A 16734-nucleotide genomic window follows, 5' to 3' on the forward strand; every position below is an offset into this window, starting at 1 on the left:
AGGTTAGAAGGCAACCGTATTTGAACAAGGCGCCAGTGTCATCTAGCCTCTCTACAGTTATGTAGGTGAATTGCATAAAATCTAGGGGTTCTGATGGTTGAGATCGCTAATAGTAATGCAAATATCACTACGGAAGTGTTGTGCGGGCTAGAAAACATTTGCACCTTGGTTAAATACGTTTACCTTCTAACCTATTAGCGCCTACAATTCCTTTTTCCATTCATCACCAATTAGATAAAAAGGACTTTAACCGCGAACAAGTAGTAGTTTTGGTCGTGTTGAATTGTGTAGTTGTGTTGTCGAGTGATGTGTGTTGAGTAGTTCACTGTGTGGAGCAGTTGTAGAGTTTTCAGCCTTGTTTGGAGTCGAGAAAATTGTACAGTCATTGTGCGTAATGATAGTCAACGTGCATATGTTCGAACCTGTCTGGCTCAGACGGTTGAGGCGCCCAGCTTGGCAGATTGAATCCTGGCTCCGTCAGGTGTATAAATACGTCGACCTCATGTCGGTAGATTTACTGGCTCCTCTTAAAAGAACTCCTCCGGGACAGAATTCCGGCACGAAGGCGTCACCGAAAGCCGCCAGATGTAGTTAGTGGGACGTAAAAACTATACCATTATTAATTATTAATTTTCAAATGTAATTGTGTGTGTGTGTGTGTGTGTGTGTGTGTGTGTGTGTGTGTGTGTGTGTGTGTGTGTGTGTGTGTGTACTGATTGAGCCTTCTAGACTAAATTGTCCAATATAAAAATTACTGTCTTATTAGTAACACATTTTGATTACCTTTTTTGATTAAGGAGGAAAGTTTATTCTAAAGAGGAAAAATAATTTGAAAAATGCAGGTATTTTTCCAATTATGTACGTTCTCCCTTAAACTTATTTTGTAGATCGGTTCTTAGTTCAGGCAATAAACGTTTTATTTCTATTTCTTGAAAAGCTGAAGGAGGGTCAGTATGTACTTGGATGTATTGCTTTGTAGCCAGTGTTGGACGTAAGTAAGTTTGTCCCTTGAAGACTCAAACGTGAGACCATAAATCTAGCGGCGAAGTGGTGCCTGTGGATCGAAGAAGGAAGGCAGGCTGGTGGCGAGCAGTGGGTGAGCGCTGTCTCTATAATTACGTGTTTGCCATCTCCTAGATTGGGTTAGTCCAATCACACATGCAGATTACATACACATCGATGAGTTCGCCCTGTCCGCTGACAAGACTCACTGTCATATGAGCAGCCAGAAGACGTGCACGACATTGTTAATTAACTCCTTCGAACGTACAGGGGGAGAGGAAAAAATATAAAGCCGAGCGAGAAAAACCAAACTTGAAAAAACTTACCACCTCTGTAATGGAACAGGATGATTTTGGTTCATTACACGAGTGATGGGATGCTATTGAGCAGCGTTAGAGCGCTGGAAGTATTCCCATACCTCAAAATAATTACAGAATTACGTGATTAAACGATCTTGTCGTACTTTTAGTTTTCTTAGCATTGTGCTCTTGTTTCGAGAGCGAGTCAAATAAAAAAAATCAGTTGATTTGGCAGTGGTGCCTAACTATTTCGTCACATTCAATGAAAATTCTTCCGCACGTACAAAGTAAATCGATTCCTCTAGAAAAAGAAATCACTTTTCCCTTTGCGAAAATCAAATTATCATAAATGTGTCTGCCGGTCATAGCCGTCTATCAACGGCAACCAGCCATAAGACATAACTTGCACGGTTGCTAGGCAACATTGTCTGACCCTCCATCCATATTTTTCATCACAGCTTGCACGGTTGTTAGGTTACACTTCCGTCATACATTTTGTGATGGTAATTTTGTAACATAAATGTTTAGATGACCCGCGCCCTTAAGACATTAAGCCATCTTCATATCAAAACTCGTTTGGTTATCTATGCAACAACCCGCGCGCAGCGTTCGTCTTTCATCTTCTTCCGTACGGAAAGTTTTTTCCCCTCAGTGACTCCTTGCATTGTTCAAATTAGTGGCGATGTCTGGTGAATATGGTGGTTATGAAAGACAGAATGCAATGATCGCAACTGTTGCCGGGAAGTATGGGAATCTATCATTTTCATGTAGCTGCTATGACAAATATACATCACCATACTGCATCGTCATTTGTTGACGAATTTCAATTGGTTTCACAGCATCACACCTCAAAACCGAATAACAGACCACTGTTCTTTCATATATGTCTGAAGTGGAGCAGTCATTGGTATGCTTGTCCGCTCAACACTACTGCCTATAGGATATTCCTTAAAGACTTCCAACTGCGGCATAACGTCGCGTGACATTGCGAATTGTTCATTTGACTTGCCGTCATACTGTTCAGATAATGGTGTAACTGTGTCATGACCAGCTACAAGGTTTACACATACTTTCTTGAGTGTATGGGTTAGACAAATTGATAATTTCTGAATGTGAAGAAGCGCTGATGGGCAATGTGAAGAGGAAACTGAATCTGGTGACAATATTACATAAAGCATACTTGTACTGAGAAGGTTTAACAGCTAAAATGCTACTAATACATTTCAAAAATAGTATGCTTTTTATAAAGATTTGATACTTTGGAAATGTTAAGAACTGCCAATGTCTTTATATTGTTTAATTTCCTGTTTGTTTTTGAGCTGTAGGCTATTATTAACCTGTGAGTTTTGGGGTATAGAATTTTCCTTATTATGATTTCCTTTTGGATGTCTGCATTCATGTTGAAGGTTAATATTTCCGATTCAGAGGCACATTTTTCTTCAGTGACCGTATGTTGTATTCTTTTATTCTTTTTCTTCCTCTTTTTCACGATGTGACCTGCTAGGAACCAAAATTTCAGATGTATATAAAGAAAAATGTAATTTGATGGAACTACTGCATGATTCTTTGAGTGTGATGGTGAATGAGTGAATGGCAGATATGTATAGTGAGAAAAGGAACGGGTGAACGGCAGTGGTAGATTGAAAGGAGTTATGCGAGTACAGGAATACAGAAATGAATGAATGAATGAATGAATGAGCGATTAGCTAACTGTTGATAGACAGTATCAACGAGCAGTAAAAAAATAAGTATTTATAAGTTGCATAATACTATTTAAGTATTTATGTACAGTACATGTTGCATAAGTATTTTGTAAACTTTGTATACAATATCTCAGCTTAAGATAGGTCTAGGTAAGGGGTTGTTCTGCCCGAAGGCTGGTCCGAACCTCCGCAGAGGTATTCCTGAGCTGGAGTTTACTTGCGGTAGCGTGGCCAGTTCCTTTCCGCTCCTCCATTCCCTTACCCCCCCACCAACAGCGCGTGGCAACCCATCCAACTCCTGACCACGCCCAGTGTTGCTTAACTTCGGAGATCTCACGGGATCCGGTGTTTCAACACGGCTACGGCCGTTGGCAAGATAGGTCTAGGGAACATTTTATATGTAGATGGGGTTTCACGCTTTTTCTATAGACCATCCATATTTCTGAACAGAATCACAGTAAATAAATAATATTAATACATATTAATTTCAATTCATCCTTCCTTGTTTCTTCTTCCGTTCTTACCGTTCATTGCACTATGCTTTATTGTGGTCTCCTCAGACCACTGTGGATCAGGTTAACTTTTCATTCTTCCTTGGAATCCTTCCATTCTCAGAACCTTATTTCTAGAAATCTCTCTTTCCATAGTTTCCTATTCTTTTATTTTATTTATTTCTAAATCCTTCTTGACCTCTTGAATCTAGCTTGTTGATGACTTTTCTCCCAAAGGCACTTGAGTATGTGTCTTGTCAATCTGTTACCATCCATTCTACAGGATGCAGAAAAACTTTCTTAGGTAAATTAAAGGATGTTAGAGGAAAGAAATACAAGTATTGGGAAGATAGGTCTGCGGTGATTAGTTTCGGCTGCCTGCCTACGTATCAGATACTCGAGATTAAACGAGCCACACTGTTTCTGCTGAGGTGATGTCACGTGATCATCCTTTAGTCTTCCTTGTGCCCTTACGCCTGCCGCCTGTCTGTCACCACTCGTACATATCGTGTCCGAGAAACGCCGGGTATTTTCCAAAATACGCGAATCATTGCTTCGTCGATGTGAATTGTGACATCAGCTTAGAGGGAGACATTTCGAACTTCTTCTCTGAGCTATTGTTTGTCCATTTTCATTGTGTGCACCTACAGTGTAAAGAAAAGCAAACAGTGTGTCACGCTCGAACGCCTGAGAAGTTGGCACCATATCTGAGAGCCTTAAGCGCACGTAGCGCCGAATCTAACCACCGCAGACATATGTCCACAATACTTGTATTTCTAGTATTTAACACTTCTTTAATTTACGAAAGAACAGACTGTCCAAGGAATAGTAATCTTCTTTATCTTATTGTTTCTGTTATATTTTCTAGGTTTTGGTATATTTCCTTATTAATTCTTAATTTCCATTGTTCTGTTGTTTTTGTTGGACCTAAGATTTCTTTCATGATTCTTCTCTCTGGTACTTCGTTTATCTGAACTATAGTTCAAAACTAGACATCACTTGCGAACAGACATTCTGGTTTTATCACGGTATTGTAGTGCTTTATTTTACGAGTTTTAGATAAGCATTTCTTGTAAAAAAATTGGTGATTCTGTTATTTTTTTTTATTTGGCCATCTAAGGATAACAGAAAGTAACCCTGTTAATTTATCTTGACCCTTCTTTTCTTCAGTTCGAATAGTTCTTCATCCCTTCATTTTGCTGTTTCCTTCTGTATTGTGTCCAAACGTTATTACATTTCCTCTGGTACTTCTCCTGAAAATCCTTAATATTTGTATCAACCCTCTGAAGGTTGTTTTATCTTCTGTTATTCCAATATCTGTCGTATATATTTTTTACTCCTTGGATCCACTGGTTGCTGTTCTTGCTCTTGTAAATAAGGTTGAGCACTCGGTTTTGTCAACCTGTCGTTATCCATCCTCGTTTTTGGACCAAAAATGTTAATTCTCCCCTTTTTGATCGTGCCTGACATACCATCATTTTCTTTGTCCTTGTATAGTTATTTATTGCTCCTATGTCTAAACTCTCCTTCCTTATTTTTCTATGGTCCCCTCTATACTTTTCTTTCCTTTATCTCTATCTCTTCTATTTCGCCGTTTTATTCGCAGAGAAAATGCATTGTGTACCACACAGACTCTCTGGTTTGATTACTATGTTGTAGAGTCTTCTTACTCTTTCTTCGTTTCGGCCAACTGGGGACCACGTCAGTTCAACTATCTCCTTTTCCGAGCTTTAACTGCCACCCAATGCTCCTGCATTTGTCTCCAGTGTTGTTCTTTTCTCTCTTGGGTCCACGCCTACCTTGTCTTCAGCTATGGCTTTTCCTGGAAACCTTCATGTGTACTTGGATTTTTTTTAAGCGGAACACGCTTCTGGATATCTTTAGGAGAAATTTCCATTTCTCGTAGATCTTTCTCAACTTCGGTGAAGTAGATGAGTAGGCGGAAATGCCTGCTCTTAGCCAGAAAACATCATGAGGCCCTCCAAGGCTCACAACCTGGGTAGTATTTTGGTCAGTGCGAAATATCACTGACCCCAATCTACAGTATTTCAACTGTAGATTATTATTATTATTATTATTATTATTATTATTATTATTATTATTGATTCTTCATGCCCATTCATAGAGCGCGTTGGAAATTGTTGATTGGCATCATGACTTTCGCCTTCCTGTTTTTTCCAAAATCTCTTCATGAACTCACTATGTTGCCTCTTCCGTTCTTCTGACAACTTTGCTGCTAGTTTTCACCATTACATGTGTATTTATTTACTGAGGTCCTGAAGCCTTTGCGATTTCTCATGATGTTTTCCCCGATATTCAGTTCATTTAGGTCCCCTCCAGCCAATTTTTCTCCTGTTTTGAGAATGTATTACATTGAATAATTTTGTGTGTCTATTATTATCATTATAAAAAATAGCTGCCTCTGTGGATCCGTGGTAGAGTGTCGGCCTCCGGATCCCAAGATAGCGGGTTCGAACCCGGCAGAGGTAGTCGGATTTTTGAAGGGCGGAAAAAAGTCCATTCGACACTCCATGTCGTACGATGTCGGCATGTAAAAGATCTCTGGTGATACATTTGGTATTTACCCGACAAAATTAATTCAATCTCAGCCATAGACGCCCAAGAGAGATCCGGTTTACTCTAGATCCGCTAGATGGCAGACAGAGTAAACCGGAACGTCGAAATTGACGAGCAGACAGCCAGATGGCGTCAAATCGAAATGTCTGCAAAACGGCAGCTGAGGCCATACGATTATTATTATTATTATTATTATTATAAAAAATTGTCCAAAAAATTTCAAATCTCCTCAGTACAGTATTGATGAAATTATTTGTGTGACTATATAGGTCTGCAGTTCGCCGTTTGATCCAAATTGCACTTTCTTGTGTGGGGCTAAAAAGGTTCCCTAAAATGTTAGGTTCTAATGTTTCAATATCTGCAATTTTAGAATTACCTCCTAAAGTTAAAGTTAGTGATGCATAGAGCTTCCGTAGGATAACCGATTTGAATTACGTGACATTACTCTTTTATTGTAGTAAAATGAAATGGCGTGTGGCTTTTAGTGCCGGGAGTGTCCGAGGACAAATTCGGCTCGCCAGATGCAGGTATTTTATTTGACTCCCGTAGGCGACCTGCGCGCCGTGATTAGAATGAAATTATGATGAAAAAGACTAATACACCCAGCCCCTGTGCCAGGGAAATTAACCAATTATGGTTGAAATTCCCGAACCCGCTGGGAATCGAACCCGAAACCCCTGTGACCAAAGACTAGTACGGTAACCATTTAGTCATGGAACCGGATATTTATCATAGTGATTCCGTGTTAATCTAAATGCCCTCTGAAGTTTTGAGGCCTTATCTCTATTGGCCAAACTATCTAACCCGAAGGAAGAATTAGTTCTCCAAGGTATTTGAAAAAAGATGCCTGTGAAATTGTCCCATATGCCGTTTCAGTTTTATATTTTTTGCACTTTTCCTGAAAATTCTGGATATACTTAGTTTTCTAGAGTTGTAAGAAATCCAAGAGAACTGAATGTCAGATTGGGGATAGAAAGCTGGAACAGTTAAATAATTTCAAGTATTTAGGATGTATGTTCTCCAAGAATTGTAGAATAGTAAGTGAGATGCTAATGCAGTGAGCTCGCAGCTGCGATCAGCTGAATTCTGCAAGAAGGAAGTCAGCTCCCGGACAAGACTATCTTTACATCGGTCTGTTTTCAGACCAACTTTGCTTCACGTGAGTGAAAGATGGGTGGACTCAGGATGTCTTATTCATAACTTGGAAGTAACCGAGATGAAAGTAGCGAGAGTGATTGCTGGTACAAACAGGTGGGAACAATGTCTGGGGGTACTGCGAATGAGGATATAAAGGTTGTTACGAATGAACTCGATGGATGAAGCTGTACGCACAAACCGACTTCGGTGGTGGGGTCATGTGAGGCGAATGGAGGGGGATAGATTACCTTGGAAAGCAATGGACTGCCGGGCTTAGTGGCTCAGACGGTTGAAGCGCTGGCCTTCTGATCCCAACTTGGCAGGTTCAATCCTAGCTCAGTCAGGTGGTATTTAACGGTGCTGAAATACGTCAGCCTCGTGTCGGTAAATTTACTGGCACGTAGGAGAACTCCTGCAGGACTAAATTCCGGCACATGCGCGTCTTCATAACCGTAAAAGTAGGCAGTTAATGGGACGTAAAACCTATAACCTTAGGCCTATTCTTATTAGAATAACGGACTCAGTTATGGAGGGTAAGAGAAATAGCGGCAGACCAAGACGACGATGGTTAGACTCAGTTTCTAACGATTTAAGGATAACAGGTAGGCTATAGAACTAACGAGGCCGCAGAACTAGTTCCAACAGAGGGTTGTGGCGGCGGTTTGTAAAATCAGACAGGCTTGTAGACTGAACGCTGAAAGGCATAACAGTCTATAATGAAGATATATATATTATGAAACGTGTTATAATATCTATAAATACGGGATGTGTTTCTCTTTTATTCCTGTGTAATCGCGCCCTAGTGGGCAAACTATTTGAAGACAGGAATACAGTCCGCTGCCTGCTGTATGACCATCATTCTGGATTTATTTTCCGGTAGGAAATGTGCTCCCTAATAAGCTTGGTTATTACATATTATGACGAATTAGTATCGGCTGACGAGATTTCCGTGTACTTGCGTCGTGGTGGTCATCACATAAATATACATTTGTGGCATTGTGGGAAAAGTTGTTTGTGTTTGTTACCTGGCCTCCTTTTATGGCCGCTCTGTGACCTTCATCTGTTCTCGGTTAACAGGTGGGGTTCATCCTGATACCACTCACCCTGATTGTTGAGCGGAAGACGTTCATGGTGTAAAATAGAATCCCGGGCACTGGATATTGTAAGTGATTCCTGAGTTTTACTCGGCTTTCTGCTGTCGACTTGACGGGGCGTGAAAGTTTCATTGCGTGAAAATTAACGTCCCTGTGGGTGGGCGACTAAAAGGGGCCTGAGAGGCTTACAACTTGAAAGAATGAGTCTGCGACCGTAGCTGTGTTTGGTTTTATTTTTTCATTAATTGTGGCAATATCCTCACTTTCATCTACGCTGTCCGACCTTCCTTGGCCAACACTTGTTCTTTTCCGATATCGAGGTGTATTAGAGCACTCGAGGCCTAGGAATTATTTAATAATAATAATAATAATAATAATAATAATAATAATAATAATAATAATAATAATAATATATCTCTCGACTTCATCTACGGTGAGCAGCCATTTTAATTTTACGCCATCTGATTGTCTGCTCCTTAATTTCGACGTTCCGTTTTACACTAGGCCTACTAGATGGTAGAGCAAACCGAATCTCTCTTTGGCGTCTATGGCTGCGATTTTGATGAAGTTTGTCGGGTAAACACCAAATGTGTTACAAATGCCGACATCGTACGACACGCAGTGTCAAATGGACATGTCTTCCGTTCTTCAAAACTCCGACTAATACCTCCGCCCGGTGTGAACGCGTTATCGCGCGATCCGCAGGCCAACACTTTGCAACTTATCCACAGAGCCAGAGTATGGTATGGGTAGCTCATAAATATCTTTCGTCTCCTAAAAATACTAATAAATTTGCTATATTCTAAATATAAATTTTAGGTGAGCTACTTCCTGTAGTTTTTCGATTGTAAGTGTACAAACAGCCGCCTCTATGGTGTAGTGGTTAGAGTGATCAGCTGCCACCCCCGGAGGTCCGGGTTCGATTCCCGGCTCTGCCACGAAATTCGAAAAATGGTACGAGGGCTGGAACGGGGTCCACTCAGCCTCGGGAGGTCAACTGAGTAGAGGTGGGTTCGATTCCCACCTCAGCCATCCTGGAAGTGGTTTTCCGTGGTTTCCCACTTCTCCAGGCAAATGCCGGGATGGTACCTAAGTTAAGGCCACGGCCGCTTTCTTCCTTCTTCGTTGTCTATTCCTTCCAATCTTCCCATCCCCCACCAAGGCCCCTGCTCAGCATAGCAGGTGAGGCCGCCTGGGCGAAGTACTGGTCATCCTCCCCAGTTGTATCCCGTGATCCTCTGTCTCACGCTCCAGAACACTGCCCTTGAGGCGGTAGAGGTGGGATCCCTCGCTGAGTCCGAGGGAAAAACCAATCCTGGAAGGTACACAGATTAAGAAAGAAAGTGTACAAACAGACAGTCAATAAAATACATTGCCAGACAATATATTGTATTCGTGCATTCGTCGGCAGTCTGAAACATATAAAAGGCGCCATATCCGTAGTGAATTCGAAAAAGGTACACACACTTTTAATTAGTGTAGTCTAATCGTCACTATGCAATTCTGCATTAATTCACGGGTTGCTCGCTCGAAAATCGCCAAATTATTTAGTCATCCAATTCACCAATACTTGAAAATGTACTTCATTCAATTCAGGCTTTTGAGATATGTAAATCTAACCATCGTACAAAATGCTCATCTGTTTGTCTGCGCGCTCCGAATACTAATAACTGCTGAGCATTTTGTTCTGTTCTCATCTTTCTCCAAAGTACGGTGTGTCTGTCTGGTGTTTCTTCCAGTCGTTTCACAGGTTAATTGCGGTCAGTGAAGAAATGGATCAAGATAATTCTCGGTAGTGTAGCCTATATTCCGAGCTGCTCCGCGCCAGCCAGAATAATTACCGTGTTTTGTGGAGGAGGTGCGCGCTTTGTTCACCAGAGATCACTCCATCACGGCGTGACTCTAAACATCCTTCTTCAATTCTCGTCCTCCATTAGGAGCATTAATTATGTTTAATTCCACAGGAACACGTTGTGTTCGGTTATCACCACTTCATCTGGCCGGAACGGTCGCGACCTTAAACCACTTCCTCGTCGACGACCTCTGCTGGTCTGCAAGACGGCAACATTCCAACAAAGCTTTATATTAGAGTGCAAAAACTCAAGGATTGTTTAGTTATATCTTTATTTCATTCTTAATCCATTTAACGTACAGGGTTGGATTTTCCCTCGATCTCATCGAGGAATCCCACCTCTACCACCTAAAGGATAGTGTCCTGCAGCCTGGGACTCTGGGTTGGGCGAATAAAACTGTGGAGGAGGGGCAGTAGCTCTACCAGGCAGCCTCACCTATGCTCAAAAGGGGCATTGTGGAGGGATGGGAGGATCAGAAGGGATAGACACAGAAGGGGGAAGGAAGCGGCCGTGGCCTTATGTACTACCCCTGCCTTTGTCTGGAGGAGAAGTGAAAAACTACGGAAAACCACTTCGAGGATGGCTGAGGTGGGAATCGACCCCCCTCCCCCCCTTCTACTCAGTTGATCTCACGAGTCTGTGTGTACCCAGTTCCAGCCCTCGTGTCACTTTTCAAATTATTTCGTGGCTGAGCCGGAATTCTAACCCGGGACTCCGGAGATGGTAGCTAATCATACTAACCACTAAACCACAGAGGCTAACTTAGTTATATTATATTTCAAAATCCCTGTTTGCAGGAATCTAGACACAAACAATTACAAGTATCTGTTCGATTAAACTTACCAGACACACTCTTTCAAAAGTGCATACAGTTTACCTTGTCTTTTCCGGTTGTTATCTGGGTCAGGTATCAATGGACTGGTTTCATGCAGCTCTCGATGGCACCTTATTTCTTCTTCTTCTTCTTCTTCTTCTTCTTCTTCTTCTCCTCTATCTGCCTGCCAAAATAATTTCCTTGCCACATAAAACTGAGTTTTGTGAAGTGATTGGTTGTGGTGATTTTTGTTTTAAGAGGAAGTACAACTGGGCAGCCATCCTCCTATTAACATTAATCATAGTAAAAAATGAAAGGGGCCCAACTCTTCGAAAAATGAAAGTATCATCCAAAGAAAGACGAGGGCTACGAAGGCCGTGAAATTGACATGCTCCTTACTAATACTACCGGCGTCGGAGAAGACCAAGAGTTAACCAAGGGAGGTCGGATAGGATAGATGAAAGTGAGGAGCCTTGCACAAGTATGTGGAAACAATGCCAGGACTCGGATAAGGGCCCCGTGGTCACCAACCCACGCTCTGCACTTAATATATCCGGGCCTCAGTTTTGTGAATTGCTGTGTGTTCTTTTTGTGTGTGAATGGGTTTACTATTATCTACAGAATTATGCACTTCAGTCACCGTTATTATTATTTTTATTATTTGTATAATCACTCTTACTGTCTTACTAATTTGCAATATGATCCTAATTGTTTTTATTTTCATCGTGTTGGTTGGTAATCAATTAATAATATGTAAACTACACAACTGTAGTTTAGTAGCATTTATACCTAAGAATATTATTATAAATTCATTTCACTTGAGCATTTTGTGCAGGTATTTAGATAACACAGTATGTATATAACTTACCCTCCGTGTAGAGCAGTGTTGACTATTGATTCCATATTTTCACAGAAGTCCAGGATGTATATTCTCCCAGGTCGGCAGTATAGTAAGTAAGATTCACTCAAGATGCAGCAAAGCTGATGCAGTGAGCTCGCAGTTGCGAAACGGGATATGTCTTATGGCGACGATGGGATAGGAAAGGGCTAGGAGTGGGAGGGAAGCGGCCGTAGCCCAGCATTTTCCGGGTGTAAAAATGGGAAACCACGAAAAACCATATTCAGGGCTGCCGATAGTGGGGGTTCGATCCCACCATCCCTCGAATGCAAGCTCTAAGTTGCGCTACCCTAACCGCACGGCCAGCTCGCTCGGTTATTCAGTAAGTGCTCCCGGATGAAACTATCTTTGCACCAGTCTGTTTTCACACCAACTTTGCTTTACGGGAGTGAAAGTTGGCTGGACCCAGGATCTTATTCATAAGTTAGAAGTGACAGATATGAAAGTAGCTAGAATGATTAGAAACTGATGAGAAAAGAGCTTCCATTATAACAGAAATAACATGTGTCTATTTCTTAGTCCCGCTTTCTGATAGCCTTTCGCGATGGGAACGTGGTGAGATGAAATTATACGGCATGCTTTTTTACATACGGATGCTGTTTCTGTCGCCAATATCAGTTGAGGAGCTAAAGATTGTAAATGAAATTGTGTAAGGAGGTGGAAGGAATTGGCTATGGCCTATGAAGAAAAATTGTTCCAGCATTTTCCTGGAAGTGAAAATGGGAAACCACGGAAAACAATTCTCAGGACAGACGTTACCGTGAATTTACCAGCTGCTTGGTCACAGCGTGGTAGAAACACTTCCTCAAGTCTTGGGATCTTGCTCTCATTGTGATCTACGGAATGCGAGGCGCCACAAAATCCGAATTGACACTGCTCAGGCTCTCAGACACACCGAATACTGTTTATGAGGAAGGACGTGGTCTATCAGCTAATGGCAGCACCCGAACAGTCGATATGGTAGCATTCAAGAATACAACAGCAGCTTTCATTATCGATCCTACCATTCCGTTCCAGACAAACACCAATCAATCTAATGAAATAAATGAAGAGACGAAGATGATGTACAAGCCTATCATGGCGTTGTAAACATTTAAGTTGTCGGGGAGCAAGGGGAACCGTACCGAAGAAATAGGGAACATGCATAATTTTCAAATATATTTTTTTTTTTGAAAAAAAAACACAAATGAAATAGTACGTAAACGTATTACGTTTTCTACCATTAAAAAAATATTTAATAGTGCATTTCCGCAAGGCGAGTGAAACTGCCTCTGACGTAAGCGGCTCGCTGTGACGTCACGATCCAGTACCGCATGCAGCTCTACCAGCGGTTGTGCATCAGCCGTTGCTAAAAGCCGATTGTTTATTATTCATGATCGCGAAAAACTTCAAAATTACAGAAGAAAGGTTCAAAACAGCACAGTCAGACAATCTACCATGTGCAGATGTCATCATTCTTGAAAAATAGTGACTTGTGGCCGCAGAAATTCGCGGATAAAAAGCAAGTTTGTAAGTGGCGTCTTTTATATACGTGCAATGTACTGTAACCCATAGTATTAGGATAACAACGAACCTGGTTAGAAATCACATCACTTTCAACATTTCCTTCTAGACTGATTCCCATATTAAAGAATAACATTACATTTTCGGGCTTTCAGCATTAGTAAAGTAAGAAATCGGATTTCAGCACTAACATAAACATATAGGTAGAATTATAGTACTAGTCCGCCTCTGTGGTGTAGTGGTTAATGTGATTAGCTGCCACTCCCGGAGGTCTGGTTTCGATTCCCGGCTCTGCCATAAAAGTTGAAAACAAATAGTACGAGGGCTGGAACGGGGTCTACTCAGCCTCCGGAGGTCAACTGGGTAGAGGGGTTTTGAATCCCACCTCAGCCATCCTCGAAGTGGTTTTTCGTATTTTCCCACTTCTCCTCCAGGCACCTAAGGCCACGGCCGTTTCCTTCCCTCTTCCTTGTCTACCCCTTCCGATCCTCCCATCCTCCAACAAGGCCCCTGTTGAGCATAGCAGGTGAGGCCGCCTGGGCGAGGTAATGACCCTCCTCACCAGTTGCATCACCATACCCAAAGTCTCACGTTCCAGGACACTGCCCTTGTAGCGGTAGAGGTGAAATCCCTCGCTGAGTCCGAGAGAAAACAAACCCTGAAGGATAAACTGATTAAGAAAGAAAGAAAGAAAGAAAGAAAGAAAGAAAGAAAGAAAGAAAGATCATAGTACTATAGGGCTATAATCTATCATTCCCCCAAAAATATATATTTATGGTTGGGACAGCTGGCCTACCCACTTCCGGGGCCCACGAAAGAGAAACATTAAATATCCTTGTGGAGGGAAAAAGTTAAACATGATAAAGATAAATACGACTTCATCTAGTTTTCACAAGTCGGGCTGAGTGGTTCAGACGGTTGAGGTGCTGGCCTTCTGACATCAACTTGGCAGGTTCGATCCTGGTTCAGTCCGGTGGTAGTTGAGGGTGCTCAAATACGTCAGCCTCGTGTCGGTAGATTTACTGGCACGTAAAAGAACTCCTGCAGGACTAAATTCCTGCACATCGGCGCCTCCGAAAACCGTAGAAGTAGTTAGCGGGGCGTAAAGCCAATAACATTAATTATATTTGGCTTTTAACAAGCTGAGCATATCAGGCGAGAAAAGTGTCCTGATGACATTTTAGTCGTTCAATACAGGAATGTCTTTGGGTGCTATGACTTTTACTTTTTTTTTTTTTTGCTGTTTGCTTTACGTCACACCGTCACATATAGGTCTTATGGCGACGATGGGACAGGAAAGGCCTAGGAATGGGAACGAAGCGGCCGTGGCCTTAGGTACAGCCTCAGCATTTGCCTGGTGTGAAAATGGAAAACCACGGAAAACCATCTTCAGGGCTGCCGGCAGTGGAGTTCGAAACCCACTACCTCCCAGATGCGAGCTCACAGCTGCGCGCTCCTAACCGCACGGCCAACTCGCCCGATATTTTTACCCTTCGGTTTATTGACTTGGCTTGTATAACCTAAAACTTAGGCTAAGTTGGATAATATTTTAAGCACCAACATCACTATTCACCTGTGTGCAATTATGTTATTTATTTCATTAATATTATGATAATTATTATAATTGAGCATTGTTAACTTATAAGACCCCAACACACAAGCATTGGTTCTGTGTAGAGTTATACATTTGTTAAATTCACGTTGTTTCCTTTCATGATGTACACGCCTATTTTTTGTTATATTATAAAGTATTTAGATATAGCCTAAATTTCTTTACAAATTACGCTCTTCAATAAAGACATAAATAACTGTCGCATGCCAAGATAAATTGGTAGAATTAGAGCTGTCAAAATGGTCCATAACCCCTTTGATTTATTATCTTGACATGGATCACCCAAAACATAGGTTAGGTTTGGAAAATACTTTAATAATCAGCATTAATTAATGCACTGTTTATTACTTTCATATTCCAAGATGTAATTGAAGCATTTAAATAAAGCATCAAACATTAAAATTTAAAGTTTTACCACTAGAACAACTGACATGGAAAAGTGATTGAAAATCAAACAAATTTATCTTACGTTAAAATCTTCAAAAAATAAACTGTAGACTTTTCCGATATATCACCAGCATTTCTGAGGCTCGCCAAAATACATTTCTCCCTAGTTTTTGCGTCTTTGGAGCATTTATAAACAATTTGTTTGGGATGGTATGCGATGTGCTATTGCACATCGGAACTCTACAACATTTATAAGTTTTCTGCCTCACTGTCTGCGCAGGATTCATTTTAAGTCTAAAATATACTACTCATATTATTATCCAATGTATAGACCTCGAATTTAACTATACCAGACACTAACATAAAGTAGAAATACGCGAAGTGTATCCTGCTTCTCACAGCACACTGTGTTATTTCGTCTGCTAATTCAGTCAACCTGTACGATGACGTCAGACCAATGAGATCGCGTACTTGCGTCACGTGACAGTTTCGTACATTGATTTAGTTTTTATCATGTTTGGAGTTGTTATTTGTACATTCTGATCACATTTTTGAATTTTGTATGAAATTTTGAATCAGATTAGCATATTTTTAATTAAAACCCCGGATCATGCATGTTCCCTATTCCGTCACTTTCTCACTTTCTGCCAAAGTTTTAATATAAGTTGTCTCTGATCCATATTGTAGTTCTGGAAGCCTTAAAAGAATCATTTTACATACTCCGTAATCATTTATAATAATAGTATACCATATATACCCAGAAATCAAAACGTTAATAAATTTCTTCCTGGGAAAATTAAATGATCAATAAAAATGTGTGGTCTTACATCCGTGCAGTCTGTGATGATGTGAAGTATAACTGGATGGCCATGACATACGGATCCCTAGGCTTTGCAGCTGTCAAGGTACTGTTGCTAGGTAACACCATGTCACATATTGTGTCATATGACACTATTTTGTTACGCAGATTATCGGTCGACCCCAGCTCTAAGACACAGGCCGTACTTATGTCGAAATATATGGTGTGATTTTAGAACAGATTAAAACTGTACTGTGTAAGTCACTTGCCATTTCTGGCAGCCTCCTTCTGGGAGGGCTTGTTCATTCGCCTTGAGAATGATTGTTACATAGAGAGTGGTTGTCTAGGTATACTCTCTTTTAAAATATAATCGCCAGCACCTGTAACTAAAGGGCGCCAATTTACGTGCAGCTTGCAGGTGGGGAAAGGGGAATTCAATCTTACGTTACAAGGTGTCTCTACGCTACTGTACACTTGCATGTCAGCTCAAACTGGTATATCAAAAATATCATTGAATACAACTCTCCCTATTCATTAGGATCATACAGGATTAAGGCACCGAAAT

Source organism: Anabrus simplex, chromosome 4, assembly GCF_040414725.1.
Source record: "Anabrus simplex isolate iqAnaSimp1 chromosome 4, ASM4041472v1, whole genome shotgun sequence".
In the NCBI taxonomy this organism is placed as follows: domain Eukaryota; kingdom Metazoa; phylum Arthropoda; class Insecta; order Orthoptera; family Tettigoniidae; genus Anabrus; species Anabrus simplex.